The sequence below is a fragment of the Eufriesea mexicana genome, unplaced genomic scaffold (genome assembly GCF_001483705.2).
Source record: "Eufriesea mexicana isolate 0111107269 unplaced genomic scaffold, ASM148370v2 scaffold6553, whole genome shotgun sequence".
NCBI lineage: Eukaryota > Metazoa > Arthropoda > Insecta > Hymenoptera > Apidae > Eufriesea > Eufriesea mexicana.
The window spans coordinates 1-16,697 of NW_016914425.1; the positions used below are offsets into that span (position 1 = coordinate 1).

At 32.8% G+C, this 16,697-nt stretch overlaps 1 pseudogene; it reads right to left on the reverse strand.

Annotated features, from left to right (window-relative positions):
- Nucleotides 1-5,834: 5,834 nt before the first annotated feature.
- On the reverse strand, nt 5,835-11,036 carry LOC108552420 (peptidyl-prolyl cis-trans isomerase CWC27 homolog; annotated as a pseudogene).
- Between the last annotated feature and the right edge of the window lie 5,661 nt (nt 11,037-16,697).

The following is a 16,697-nucleotide window of genomic DNA, read 5'->3' on the forward strand; positions in this document are numbered from 1 at the left end:
AGATCTCACCACGTGGAGGTGGCTACGCATCGAGACCCGACATGCGCCCTAGTAGCGCAGCCTATTGGCGCTATCTATATCAAAGATATCTAATCTAACTTGCAGCGAATTGAGTTAAAGCAACTCTACTGACACTTTATTAAATTTTGTGTCTTACGAAGGGGACTTCGATTCGGTATATTACAACTCCATTGTCGCAACGTGAGGATGACTTATGAGGCGAGAAGTTGTCGAGTACACGAAAGTACGTCGTATAGGCTAGTCGGTACTTAAGAACGATCGCGATTATCACGAGAACAATTATGTTCTATTTGGTAAATAAGAGAAGTGAAGCTAGAAAAATATGAAATGTATATATTCGCTCCAAGTTAGGTAGCTTACCTCTGTAGATAGCGCGCACATGAGTCTTAGCCTAGGCATCTATCTTAGAACTATTTAGATCTACATAGGTCTAAACGCACGCATCCCGCGTCGTCCATCGATGTGTCCCAAATGAAGTCCTGAGGAAACTTAAGAATCTTGAGAAAACTAAAAGCTGAAACAGAATATATTACTGCTAATATAAACCTGAAAGGAAGCGGATTAGTACAAGGAAAGAAAACGAACGAATAGAAACCATGAAGGTTAACCAAGTGGAAGGAGCAACCCATCGATGTGACAGAAACAAACCAACGACGAAACATTCGAATATTATACGAAATATTCGAATGAAAATGAACAGAAACGGAAAATGAAAACTGGAAAGTGAAAAGATAATTAAAACCTGAAGAAAGAAAAAATAATTAATATCTGAAAATAAGATAAAAATAATTAGTAAATTATTTAATGGGGTGGGGTGAGGATGGGGTGGCTATCCCCAACCTCACTTCGAATCCCTACACCTCGCACACAACGAAAATTTTTATGTTACACTTCCGAAGTCAAAGCGACAAATGAATTTTGCTCCGTCGCGCCGCCCCTTATATAGCCTCCGATCAGCCGAACTTACATGGAAATTTCCGAACTTTACCGATTTTATTAATTATTAATTTTCCGCTATAGAAGCCAATAATTTATTAATTTTTTCATTGTTATTATAAATGTATGTTGCAAACAATTTGTTATTAACAAAATCAATTTGTTATAAACAATCAGTCTAATAATTTAAAAACTTTTTGCAAATTATAGTTACATTTTGACGCAAGTTCGTTCCAAGTTCAAGAAATAACCAGTAATTCCTTAATTTTTTCACTTACATTATAAATTTACGTTGTGAACAATTTGTTATTAACAATATTGACTTGATATTAACGATAAGTATTATAATTTATAAATTTTATTTATGCTTTTAGAATATAAATTTCCGTGATGCACTTATGTGAAGTATTTTTATGCTTTGTGCTATTTGTTAATAACAATTTCAATTTGTCATTAATGATAAATTTCATAATTTATACATTTTTTATAAATTATAACTGCATTTGCACTTCCATACGAAGAATTTAAATGATATGTCCATGGTATTCTTCACAAAAGCTTACAGAATACACTACAGTATAACAAATTCGTATCAGATAAAGAACTTTCTCTAAAAATGCAAGAATATCCGTAGAAAGTGCGCTTGGAGTCTTACTTTTAAACTTCGAAGACCAATTTGCGTATTCAGAAGCATAAATAATTATAATTGTAGATATCGATAAGCACGGCAAACTATTACCTGAAGATAATATTAAACTATAAATAAACTATTACCTAAGACAACAATGAACCCCCTAACATTCATACTTTTCACATAATACTTCATTTCAGTCAAAAATCTTGCGTTTTTAGATAATCTCACAATTTTCAAAAACTAATGACAATTTCATTTACGGATTGGTATTCAGGTAGGTAAGCTCCACAAGACTCATCGAATGGATATCACAAATTATATAAATATAAGGCATTAAATAAAAGATCCTACTTTCTATAACATAGTTATAATATAAACAATAAACTAACTCCTCCTCTTTTTTTATAACTTTTAATTCTCCTTGAGCTTTTACTTCGTCGACACTTTCCTAATCACTACTGCGGTCTTCCTTTCTTTTTTATTTGCAAATCCAGGTCGTTCAACAGCTGGTTGTGAGCTTAATTTTGAACCACTTAAATGATCATGAGCTGATTTATCCTCACCACTAAACTTTTTATTTAATATCACAGATTCTTCTTCATCTTCCTTTGCTTCTTCATCAAATGATAAAAGATTGAAATCCCTGTAACAAAATGTTTCATTGCAAAGAATAATACTATCAGGGCTAAATTCTGCAAACGTATATGATTTTTACTTTACTCCTGCTGTTTTAGTTTCTAAACTGTCCTTTACTTCTTCACTTTCCTGTACTATTATTTTTGGTATAATATCAGAAAATGGATTATTCAATATTTCAGTTTTTCTCATTTTTGGAGGATGAAGTGGTCTATGATTCTACAAAATATAGGATTATATTATATTTATATCAATTCATGATATATATTCTTGCAAACATTATATTTACCTCATCTACAAGTGCTTCGTCGAGTTTCAGCATGTTATACAGAGTTTCTCCAGTAACTTTACCAAAAATTGCACGTTTATTATGCAAATCTGGTGTAGAACTAAGAGCAAAGAAGAATTGGAAACCTTTGTCATCTTTTCCAGCATTAGCCATAACAATTAAATCTTGTCGACAAAAGTGCAACCTTGTATGAAATTTGTCCTAAAACACATATATACAATAATTATTTTTGAATAAACGAGGAATTCATTTTATTTTTAAATATAGTCTCACTTTCAATGGTTCTCCATATATTTTACCAGCTTCTCCTATACTTGCGGGATCTCCACTTTGTGTTGTGAATCCATTGATAATACTATGAAATAGTGTCATCCCAATAACCTTCCATACATGATTGTATGAAATTTCTACATGCCTTTAGAGCTTCTTTTATCCATAATGCTAACTCAACATCACCGACAGTTGTTTTCATTACAACCTAGTTATAACAAATATATTAGTTTTATTAATGTGACAGACTTTTAAAATCAAATTCATTAAAATTTATTATTTATTATTGTAATTCAAATTAGAAATTATTTGATATCTTAATATAGAAATTTAGAAAGTAAATATTGTATATCGGGTAAATTTTTAAAAACAGATATACAATCCATTGAAATATTATTAACTAATACTTACTTTAGCCATAGTGGGTGGCCCTTGTATATAAATATTACTCATGTGTATAAGTCTCCTGTAATAGAACAAATCCTTTGTCAATAATATTTTATATTAAGGCTTTAGTTATTTGAAGATCAGTCAACCAAATGATTCTTTTCTCGAATAATCATCAGCAGGTAAGACGTACCTTTTACTCCCTTTTGACATTGGTTTAATAAAGTCCATGATATGCCACAGTACCATTATTCTTGCTACTTTTATAGTTTCCAAGTTCCTATAGATATTTCAACACATTTTTGCCTTAATGCAACATTTACACTCTATATTCAATTTATTTTTAATTTTTATAACTATTACCAAGCGTTCATTCTCCATCTCTTCACTGATCCTTATATTTGCATATCCATGCCACACATCCTTCTCTGTTGATATATATGCTGCCCCTTTCCTGTTCCTTGATTCGACATAATATCTGTATCTTCTTCTCACTGCTCTCATTCGAACCACTCTCTCTTTCTTAGATACCTCAGCTCCATCATTCTGAAATTTAACACATTGGCGATGATCATTTACCTTGGCCACTAATATGAATATTTATTTAGATCAGGCATACAACATACCTTTCAATCTCACTGTATTCTCTATATCTAGCTGTTGTAAGAGGCCATCTAAATTAATTGTATTCCCCTGTGTCTGCCTGAACCATCTCCATTTTCTGAACCTTTATTTGACCATCAAAGATTTCTATCTTGCATGTCATGTGGTTAGCCGACCTAGAATTCAATAGACGTATCATACTTTACATGTTTGTATTGCTGCCTCAATCTTTTCTCGCTATAAAGTGTAATTCTTGGCATCTACGCTAATGATATCCCATGAGTCCAATATTTTTCTATTTCTGTTGCATGTGCCTGTTTATTTCAACAGAATATAGTCTTTTCACAACCAAGCTGTGCTATAACTATTGAAAGGTGGAAGAACAATGGTTCATAACTTACACTATTCAATCACATCTGAAGGTTATGTTAATACAAATACATGATTTTCGTGATGCAGGCACAACTGCATGGGCACAACAATGCTTCCGGTGTTTGGTTGCAATTTTTTCTCATTTCCTATGCATTCTCCTGTTCACTTGGAAAAAAATTAACAAATCACTCAATTTCTATGATTAATTTATGAAATTTTATGTTTATGTTGTATAATTTTTATTTTATTTCACGCGTTGTGAAGGCGTACCTTTGCATATTCGTCGTCTGTCAGATAAAGAAATTAATGATGATTGTCTTATTAAAACCGCTGTTTTGGCTGAATTTATTAAAGAATGTAGAGAACATTATGATTTGATTTATTAAAATATATTAAAATATATCTGAAGGACATAACCAGAGTTAGTAAACTGACATCAGAGCCATCTATGTTCTTTTTGCGGAACACGAGCTTCGACTCTAAAATCATAGGTGCTTTAATAAATCTAATCGGCAGAGGAAAATTCACTAATTACTCGAAATCTGTGATTAATTTATGAACTTTTGTAATTGCAGCGTAAAGACAGATCCTTCAAGAACATTCCAATATATCTTTCGATATAAAATTCTCCCTAATTAATTTTTATTAATAATTATTCTGCGCAGTGTTTGAATTGTTGTCGAAACCGCCATTGGTTTTTAATTAATTACTATCCTTTACGCAATTAATTTGTGAAACTTTATGCACTCGTTAGAAAGACAATGTTTTTGCGAATCTTCTCATATAACTTTTGATCACATTTTGCTTCTAGTTTCGTTTGGTATTAAATATTTTCACGGAAGATCGTGATGGTCGTCGTTACGAAATCATAGACGCCATCAAACAAAAATTACTAACTAACAATTTAGAATTAAATTCTTTACGAAAATTATTTAAGAATGTAGCCTAAAGTTCCAGCCTTGCAAGGAAATTATAAAAGTTCACAAATTGTTTACAGAAATTGAGTAATTAATAATTTCTCACTGCTGGAGCCATTCTATCCTTTTCTATCCCCTCTCCGTCATTTTCTATCACGTGACCAAGTCTTAATCGACCTCCTTGCCTATCCTATATTCCTATCACTTTTAGAGCATTTGGAGCCAAATAATAGATGGCGCTGATCGGAATTATACAATCATAAACCACGTGACGCGTTGGGCGGGAGAAACAAAATGATAAAAGGACATAAATAAGTAGAACAAATTCTTTTTCTTTCTCTTTACTCTCTTAATAGCCCGACGAACATGAATTCACATATGAAGATGCGTGATTTTGATCTTGGTAAAAAGAAAGTGAAACTGCAATGGTTATATGCTAAAGACCTTTTTATTAAATTTGAAAGCTTCACATATAAACATTAATTGTTAAGAATTATATAGAATACTAAGCAATGACTTATTGACATTAGAATCTGAGTAGACGTCCGTATCACAGACCGTTGCGAGAAAAAGATGATTCGTAATACATATCACGTAATAATTATCATTATAATGACCATATATATTTTTAACAATATTTATAGACGTATACACACTACTGCAAATGATTCTATTCAAATATGTAAGTTATCCTATTAAGTCTAAATATTGTATTATCTTGCATCTATTCTTTATTGTGCATTTCCTCGGCTTTCTCTCGTGCTAAACCTCATAAGTTCTTTATTCCCTGTTTATTTTCCTTTACATCTTTATCATCTTCAACATAATCTATTTTATAACTTTCTACTTTCTTTGGTTTCTTTTTTGTATCTCTCGATTTATTTCTTATCCTTGTCATCATTGCTCTGAAAATATAAACATAAGACAGTTAATAAAAATTCCTACTTTCTGTAGCATGCTTATAATGTAAACAATAAACTAACTCTCTTTCTTCATAACTTCTAATTCTTCTTAAGTTTTTACTTCGTCCTCAATTTCCTAATCGCTACTATGGTCTTCCTTTCTTTTTTTATTTGCAAATCCAGGTGGTTCAACAGCTGGTTGTGAGCTTAATTTTGAACCACTTAAATGATCATGAGCTGATTTATCCTCACCACTAAACTTTTTATTTAATATCACAGATTCTTCTTCATCTTCCTTTGCTTCTTCATCAAATGATAAAAGATTGAAATCCCTGTAACAAAATGTTTCATTGCAAAGAATAATACTATCAGGGCTAAATTCTGCAAACGTATATGATTTTTACTTTACTCCTGCTGTTTTAGTTTCTAAACTGTCCTTTACTTCTTCACTTTCCTGTACTATTATTCTTGGTATAATATCCGAAAATGGATTATTCAATATTTCAGTTTTTCTCATTTTTGGAGGATGAAGTGGTCTATCATTCTACTAAAAATAGGATTAAATTATATTCATATTAATTCTTGATATATTTTCTTATACACATTGTATTTACCTCATCCGCAAGTGCTTCTTTACGTTTAAGCATGTTATATATAGTTTCTCCAGTAACCTTACCAAAGATGGTATATTTATTCTGCAAATCTAATGTAGAACCAAGAGTAAAGAAGAACTGGGAACCATTGCCATCTTCTCCAGCATTAGCCATAGCAATTAAACCTGGACTACAGGAATCCTGTACGAAAATCGTCATAAAACACATATATCCAATAAATATTTTTGAATAAAAAAGGAATTAATTTTAATTTTAAATATAGTGTCACTTTAAATGGTTCTCCATATATTTTACCAGCTTCTCCTATACTTGCGGGATCTCCACTTTCTGTTGTGAATCCTTTGATAATGCTATGAAATAGTGCCATCCTAATAACCTTCCATACATGATTGTATGAAATTTCTACATGCATTTAGAGTTTCTTTTACCCATAATGCTAACTCAAGATCACCGACAGTTGTTTTCATTACAACCTAGTTATAACAAATATATTAGTTTTATTAATGTAACAGACTCTTAAAATCAAATTTATTAAAATTTATTACTTATTATTGTAATTCAAATTAGAAATTATTTGATATATTGTTATAGAAATTTAGAAAGTAAGTATTGTATATGTATTAAATTTTTAAAAACAGATATACAATCTATAGAAATATTATTAAATGATACTTATTACCTTACCCTTACTGGCTGGCTCTGACATATAAATATTACTCTTGTTTGTAAGTCTCCTATAATAAAAAAAAATCCTTCATCAATAATATTCCATATTAAAACCTTAGTCATTTATAAATCAGTAAACCAATTGGTTCTTTTTTTGAATAATCATCAGCAGGTAAGACTTACCTTTTACCTCCTTTTAACGTTAGCTTTATTGGCTCAATCAATTCCTTGTACCACAGCCCCATTATTCCTCCTGCTTCTATAGCTTCCAAGTTCCTATAGATATTTCAACACATTTTTGCCTTAATGCAACATTTACACTCTATATTCAATTTATTTTTAACTTTTATACCCATTGTCAAGTGCTCATTCTCCATCTCTTCACTGATCCTTATATTTGCATATCCATGCCACACATACTTCTCTGTTGATACATATGCTGCCCCTTTCCTGTTCCTTGATTCGACATAATATCTGTATCTTCTTCTCAATGTTCTCATTCAAACCACTCTCTCTTTCTTATATACCTCAGCCCCATCATTCTGAAATTTAATACATTTGCAATGATCATTTACCTTCGCCACTAATATGAATATTTATTTAGATCAGGCATACAACATACCTTTCAATTTCACTGTATTCTCTATATTTAGTAGTTATAAGAGGCCATCACCTATAGTAATTTCATTTCTTTTGGTCTGCGTAAGCCATATTCATTTCCTGAATCTTCATTTGACCAACAAAGATTTCTATCTTGTAGGTTATGTCATTAGCTGACCTAGAATACAATACATATTTGTATTGCTGAAACAATTTTTTGTCGCTATAAAATATAATTTTTGGCACTTAATGACACTAAGTTGGTGATATAATATGATTCCAGTATTTTTCTAATGTTGCACATAACCGTTTATTTCAACAGAATATTGTCTTGAACGTACTCTAAGATGTTATACCGAACAAACGTAATCCAAAAGCCTAATTTCGAAAACAGAAGCCAAAAAAGTTTATTACGCAGCACAATCTGACAGCCACATGCACTTTCGGCACTATTTTTCGAAAACGCACGCTCGAAACCGAAAAAAAATAATCAATCCCGTTAAGGAAGAATAACCTCTACGTAGATGTATAGAACAAATCAAAACAAAAAGCCTAATTTCGGAAATAGGACGCAAGAGCGTCTATTACGTAGCACAGCCACAGGCACCTTCCTCACTATTCTTCGAAACTGGACCCTCGAAACCGAAAAAAAATATCCAATCCCGTTAAGGAAGAATTCACTCTACGCTGTTATAGCGAAAAAAGTCTAACCGAAAAGCCTAATTTCAGAAATATAGGCAAGAAATGTAAACTGTGTAGAACGATTTCACGGACACTTGCTTTTCCCTCACTTTGTTTCATATATGCACCTTCAATCGTAAACTAATGCCCTACTGGTTGGAGAACAATCTGTTGTATGCAGGAGTAATGAAATATCTTAATCGATAATCGAAGTTTAGAATGTATAAGCAACAATATGTAGCTACTTCGCAATTTAACGTCCAGTTTGACGAAAAGTTGGAAAAACCGTTAACAAGCTGCCTATTCAGAGTAAAAATATTCAAATATATTACTGGACAATCAAGATCTAGAATCTTCTACAGTCGACGATTGGGGACTATGTGTTAGTATTACACGATCCGCACTCACACTACTTCATTTCCCACATGTGTCGTTATATAATTTACACTATGTAACATCACTTTCTTTCACGTGACATGTATTACCACCAAAGAAATGTTTACAATTAGTAATCTTGAACTTCGTAAAGTAATTGAAAGTCAATCAGAGATATCACTACTTCACGAAAAGTTTTGAGATTTAATGTTTCACTTTGTCGCTTGGGAATATTCCACCATTTGTTACCGGTATGCCCGCTTGCCGCTAACTGGAAGTTTGCTGCAGCCGGATACGCTAGATATTCTTGTAGCGGGAAAATGTTGCATCTTTGAAATAGCTATGTGATAAAGCATCGATCCAGAATATCAAACGATGTCTCTTATATTTAATAATATCAATAAAGCAATTATAAATATATTTCTGTTACGAAAAATACCGAATGTCTATAATAAATTCGTGAACTAGAATTATTAATTATTCCATTACGCTAATGGAAAGACAAACCACTAGTATCTTCGGCAATGGTTCATACACCCTATGCAATAATCACCAATAATGAATTAAATAGCAAGGAATTCATATCCAGAATTGCATTAGAATGCTCGTTAAGGCTGTGCCTTTAAGATATAATTATGAAAGTTAAGGAATTAATTGCAGATGTACATGAAGGCGAGTGATGACTACGATGGCTATATGCTTAGGTATATTTTATTCACTTTGAAAGTTTCACATGTACACGTTAATTATTAACGACATAATTCCTCGGCTCTTTTTCTGTAACTCTCAATTTACTTTTTATCCTTTCCTTCATTGCTCTGAAGATATAAATATAAGACAGTCAATAAAAATTCTTACTTTCTATAACATAGTTATAATGTATACAATAAGCTAACTTTCTTTCCTTAGAACTTCTGATTCTTTTAGAGTTTTTACTTCGTCGTCACTTTCCTAATCGCCACTATGGTCTTCCTTCCTTTTTTTATTTGCTCGTCCAAGCGATTCAAACACTGGTTGTGAGCTTAATTTTGGATCAGTTAAATGATCATGAGCTGATTTGCCCTTACCACTAAACTTTTTATTTAATATCGTAGATTCTTCTTCGTCCTCATCTGCTTCTTCACCAAATGATAGAAGATTGAAATCTCTATAACAAAATTTTTCATTGCAAAGAACAATACTGTCAGGGCTAATTTCTGCAAACATATATGATTTTTACTTTACTGCTGCTGTTTTAGTTTATGAACTGTCCTTTACTCCTTCACTTTTCTTCACTATTATTCTTGGTATAATATCAGAAAATGGATTATTCAATATTTCAGTTTTTCTCATTTTTGGAGGATGAAGTGGTCTATCATTCTACTAAAAATAGGATTATATTATATTTATAACAATTCATGATATATATTCTTGCAAACATTATATTTACCTCATCTGCAAGTGCTTCTTTAAGTTTAAGCATATTATACATAGTTTCTTCAGTAACCTGACCAAAGATTGTATGTTTATTCTGCAAATCTAATGTAGAACCAAGAGTAAAGAAGAATTGGGAACCATTGCCATCTTCTCCTGCATTATCCATAGCAATTAAACCTCGACTACAGGAACGTAATCTTGTATGAAAATCGTCCTAAAACACATACATCCAATAAATATTTTTGAATAAAAAAGGAATTCATTTTATTTTTAAATATAATATCACTTTAAATGGTTTTCCACATATTTTACCACATTCTCCTGTACCTGTGGGATTCCACATTGTGTTATGAAATATAGTGTCATCCCAATAACCATCGATACATAATTGTATAAAATTTCTACATGCCTTTGGAGTTTCTTTTGCCCATAATTCTAACTCAATATCACCAACAGTTGTCTTCATTATAACCTAATTATAAGAAATATATTAGTTTCATTAATGTAAAATACTTATAAAATCAAATTTATTAAAATTTATTATTTATTATTGTAATTCAAATTAGAAATTATTTGATATCTTAATATAGAAATTTAGAAAGTAAATATTGTATATCGGTTAAATTTTTAAACACAGATATACAATCCATTGAAATATTATTAACTAATACTTACTTTACCTGTAGTGGGTGGCACTTGTATATAAATATAACTCATGTTTGTAAGTCTCCTATAATAAAAAAAATCCTTCGTCAATAATATTTCATATTCAATTTTTAGTCATTTAGAAATCAATCAATCACATGGTTCTTTTCTCAAATAATCATCAGCAGGTAAGACGTACCTTTTACCTCCTTTTAACGTTAGCTTTACTGGCTCAATCAATTCCATGTACCACAGCCCCATTATTCCTCCTGCTTTTATAGTTTCCAAGTTCCAACATATGTTTCTAAACATTTGTGCCTTAATGCAACAAATACACTCTATATTCAATTTATCTTCAACTTTTATAACTATTACCAAGTGCTCACTCTCCATCTCTTGAATGATACTTATATTCGCATGTCGATGTCTCACATCCTTCTTTGTGGATACATATGCTACCCCTTTCTTGTTTCTTTATTCGATATAATATATATTTCCTCTTCTCACTGCTTTCATTGGAACCACTAAATTAATTTCATTCCTTTTTGTGTGCCTATGCCATCTCCATTTTTTGAATGTTTATTTGACCATCAAAGATTTCAATCTTGTTTGTTATATCGTTAGACAACCTAGAATCCAATAGACATATCATAACATATTTGTATTGCTGCTTCAATTTTTTCTTGCTATAAAATATAATTCTTGGCATCTCATTGCTCCATGCTGGTGGTATTCCACGAGTCCAATATTTTTCTACTGTTGCACGTGCCAGATTATTTTAACAGAATATTGTCTTTTCATAATCAAGCTGTGCTATCACTAATGAAAGGTGGAAAAACAATGGCTCATAACTTACACTATTTAATTACAACTAAAGGTTATGTTATTTCAAATACTTACATTTTTTTGCGTGATGCAGGCACATCTGCATGGATACAATAATGCTTCTGGCATTTGTTTGCAATGTCTTCTCATTTCCTGTGCACTCTCCTGCTCACTTAGACAAAAATTAACAAATCACTTAATTTCTGTGATCAATTTATGAACTTTTATACTTGTGTTGTAAAAGCGTACTTTTGCGTATTTGTCGTCTGCCAGGTAAGGAAATGAATGCTGATTGGGTAATGAGAACCAATGGTTGAGCTGAATTTATTAAAGAATGTGTAAAATATTATGGAGTTCTTAAGTGAATAAAAAGAAGGCAAAGGATGTGTGTTAGTTATTTACGCCTTTTTATTGTTTTATTTATTTCATTCACCACGAAACCAGGCGATCTTCAAGCACAATCTGTCCATTCCACCTAATCCGAGCTTCGAGTTCAATATCCTAGATGTCACTGATTTTCTTTGTATAGGTTACTAACTCTGGTTATGTGCTCCTGATACTTCCTAATAAACCAATTCCGCAGTGGAAAATTCACTAATTACTCAATATCTGTGATTACTTTATATACTTTTATAGGTGCATCGTAAAGGTGGATCCACGAAGAACTTTCCAATATATTTGCCGATTTAAATTTGTCCCTATTTAATTAATTATTAATGATTTTTCTACGCAGTGTTTGAATTGTTGGCGTCATGAATTGAAGGCGCCATTGGTTTTTCATTAATTACTATCGTTTACGCAATTAATTTATGAAGCTTTATGCACTGATTATGAAAACAATGTTCTTGCGAATTTTCTCATATAACTTTTGATCACATTTTGCTTCTATTTTCGTTTAGTATTAAATATTTTCACGGAAGGTCGTGATGGACGTCGTTGCAAAATAATGGATGTCATCAAACAATAGTTAATAACTAAGAATTCATAGCTAAATTCTTTACGAAACTTATATAGGAATGTTGCTTGAAGTTCCAGCTTTGCATTGAAATTATAAAAGTTCACAAATTGTTTACGGAAATTGAGTAATTAATAATTTTTCACTGCCGGAGCCATTCTATCCTTTTCTATCCCCTCTCTGTCCTTGGCTACCACGTGACTAGCTCTTCGACGACCTCCTTGCCTATTCTATATTCCTATTACTTTCTTGATTTTTGATCCTAAATCATAGATGGCGCTGATTGCAGGCGGTAAAATTTGTATTTATTCGGTAGTAGAAAATTAATAACCTTCCAAGTCTCTGTAATTAATTTTTGGACATTTGTAGCTGCACAGCAAAGGTGCAATTATAGGCAACATTCTTATACAATGTTTAATTTAATAATTAATACTTACATGAGGTAGGTTTTGTATTTTCTGTAGTAAATAAGATTAGTGTAGAAAAGTATTTTTCTTGCATAAAATTCTTATTATTTTGTAATAAATATATACTTGCATGAGAAAGAGTAAAAAATAAATTTTTTTATTAAGAAATTTTATTTACAATGTTTTCACAGATGAAAAATTAACACAAAATATAAAAATAGATTGAAAAACTACCAAACTATGGAGACGGGAATCGAACTACGGTCTTTCGGCATAAAAATTTTGAACTATGGTTTCTAGGCCACAACTTTACTTGGAAATTGCTGAAAATAAATGCATAATTAGAGAAGTAATAGAACTTTAATCGTAAATATTTCAAAAACTGTTAAGTAGTTGCCGCTATAATGGTATATTTTCTTAAACTACATAATGATTTCTACAAACCTTTAAAGTTTCATCTAAATCGGTTACTCGAAGGACTTGCACTCTCCTTGTTTGTTAATAGATTGAATATGTCCATATTGTAGGGTTACATTTATTCTCAGTCATTCATGCATTTTGAAACTCTATGTTATTATTGTTGAATTGCGATGCCGATGAGTGTGTAGCCTGGGCCGGATCAGTCTGGCGGGAATCTACACCGGTATTTGTTTTAATCTTCCTCCCTTTTATCGGTGATAGGAACGCGACAGTTCAATTCCTTGCCAGGCCTCGTCGCCACATCAGTTTATATAAAATATATATTCCTTTAGTTCTAAGTTAGTTCTAGTTTTATTTTCTTTCACATAATTCTTACAATTATTAACAAATAAAGAGAGTAAGAAATCCTGTTCCCAAGATCTATAAATCAGGCATCCGTTGCAAAGTCAAGTTTTAAGACTTAGACATTCCGTGTAATTGGTCTTGCAAATTCTCAATTCCCTGTTTCCAAAATTACAGTAACCCATATAGATCTCACAAATCGACTTAGAACTAATTTCCAAGCAGGTCACTTCGTACTCTACCTTCATATCGAGTTCCGTAAAGCTAAGTAACCAAAAGGTCACTACAGTTACGTACATGCCCATACTCGTGAGCATCGGAGACGGCTGCGAAAAGAGGACAGCGAGGAAGGCGAGGCAGGAATGAGGGGGCGTAAAAATTGGAACATCGCGTGCGCGTGAGAAGTGAGAAATCTGGAAATATCAAAGAGTCATCGATAGACAATCGTGGAAGTGGAGGACAAAGGAGAGTGGCGCAGACAAAGGGAGAGTAGGCGGAGAAAAGAGATCCACCTGCCTCTCCAGCAGCCAGGCTCGTGCTCGGGTGAGCATAAAACGCGCGGCGCATTTTCCACCCCCCGCGTATTAATACCTAACCGCGGCCGCAAAACTTAATGAATTCTTTAGCGAGATCAAAAAGAACTCCGGTCGGCCGATACGGCAAGCGGTGGGTAGCGTTTCCTTTTCTCTCTTTTTTTTCAAGCGCGAGGAGCGAAATTGAACGGCGATATTCCTGCTACGGTTTAACGACGACGAACACCCCCTGCCTCGGGCCACCCTTACACCCTGTGTCCTGTGTTTCCCTTAACGAGGCACGTTCCACCGAACCCTCGTTCCTCCCGCCTCCTACCATAGCTCGTGGCCGTTCGCAGATACGAGGTGCCGCCGCATTATGCTCGGTTTCATCGCCAGCAACGTCTCACGCATTAATGGATTCCTATAGCGGCCCGGCCGTAATGAACACCCAGTCTACCGTGGGCTGTCTTTTCATCGGGATCCGCTGCGCGTTTGGCGACTTACGTTTCATTGCCGGTGATACGTCCCGATAATGAGGTCGATATTTCGCCGAGGCGCGTGGTTAAACGACGCTGCCGCCGGCGTCGACGGAATTTCACGTTTAGAGACGATAGAAATGAAATATCACCAGACATGGAATATCACTGTTGTGCCGGACCGTCGCCCATTATATCGAGTCTCGAGTTGCGTGGCATGCGTCACTTCGACCGGTCTCCCGATCTTATTCAATTTGCGAAAATATTCAGGGGTGGGTGTGAAACATATTTTTTGACAGTGATGACGAGAAATATAAATGTATCTACGTTTATCATCTTCTAGGAAAAGATTTGAAATTTGCTTTTAATTCGCAATTCCACACTAATCCTGTCATGGTCGGTCAGATGACCGATGCATGAGGAGATAGAGAATCTTTGAGGGATAAAATAATAGGAGATATTGAAAAATGGATCTTATTAACCCTTATAGTGCGGGACCCTTCAGAGGGACTGTGCGTGCTTAACACTTACGATCGCTGTGGACGGAATACTTTTCGCTAGTGCGAGCCCTGTTGATTAACTTTTCAAGGCGCAATTAACAAGTTATTATTGTAATTCTTTTGCAGCAGGTTAAATAATAAAAGAACGTTATTTTCAAGCATCAATTATTTATTAGAATCAATAAAATTTGCAATATAACTTAACATAAAAATAAGGAAAGAATGAAACAAAAATTAATAGTTTATTTATGTATGATAAATTTTTTTGTATTGTTAATGTTGTTGTATGTATACTATATTGTTAATACGTTACTAATGATACTCAGAACAGATATACATAAGAATAAACCCGTCTTCGCGTCTATTATTTGTTCCATCATTTGTCTTTCTTTACTTCCGTTACTGAAAAACACACATATACTTGACTCACATAAAGTTACATGTAATAGTAATATAAATGAAAGTTACTAGTACTGTAGTTCGTAAATGGTCATTTAGACCGCAGCATGCTTAGTGTTAATATCTCTATTTGATACTGTAAGTTAAATAATTAAATTCGTATTAACCCTTTGCACTCGAGAGGTGAGCTTCAGTCACTATTTCATAAAATTTGGAAAATCGATATTAATTAATATATCAAATTTAATGTAATGTAACAGTGTGCGAGGTATCGAAGTCAAATAATTCTACAATTCTATTATTATACAATTCTTTATTTACTGCTCAAAAAAGTATCGTCAGTTTTTTTAGTAGAGAATCTTTGATTTTCTACCCTTCTGCAAAGGGTTAATATTTTTCGAAATTATTTTCTTGAAAGGTGTGGTCATGTTACTTCCTTGATCCGTGACTAAAATATTTTTGTACTTGTGCAATCGCCATAAGTGCGATACGTCACCCTGTATAGGAATATGAACATGTTGCGTTTTATTAATAGAGGATTCGTCATTACACGTGTTGAAACATTATATAAAAATAAAAAGTCGTTAGAAATATTTGTTAAATTAATAACTAGATTTCGTAAAAAAGTCATCGAATTTCCCCTTAGCATCCGCATCTAATAAATCATCACTTTTCATCATTGTAATTTAGCGTAATTTTATATAATATAGTATAATATATTCTCGTTGCTATCTAATAAATCATCAGTTTTTTTCTACTTTTGACACGTATATACTCTACTGCAGTGACGGATTTACGTATAGGTGGTGAAGATTGCCTTGGGCCCCGTAAGACAGGGGCACCTGTAAGACTATAAAAATGAAGGTAATATATTATCAATCGGAAATTCCGTAT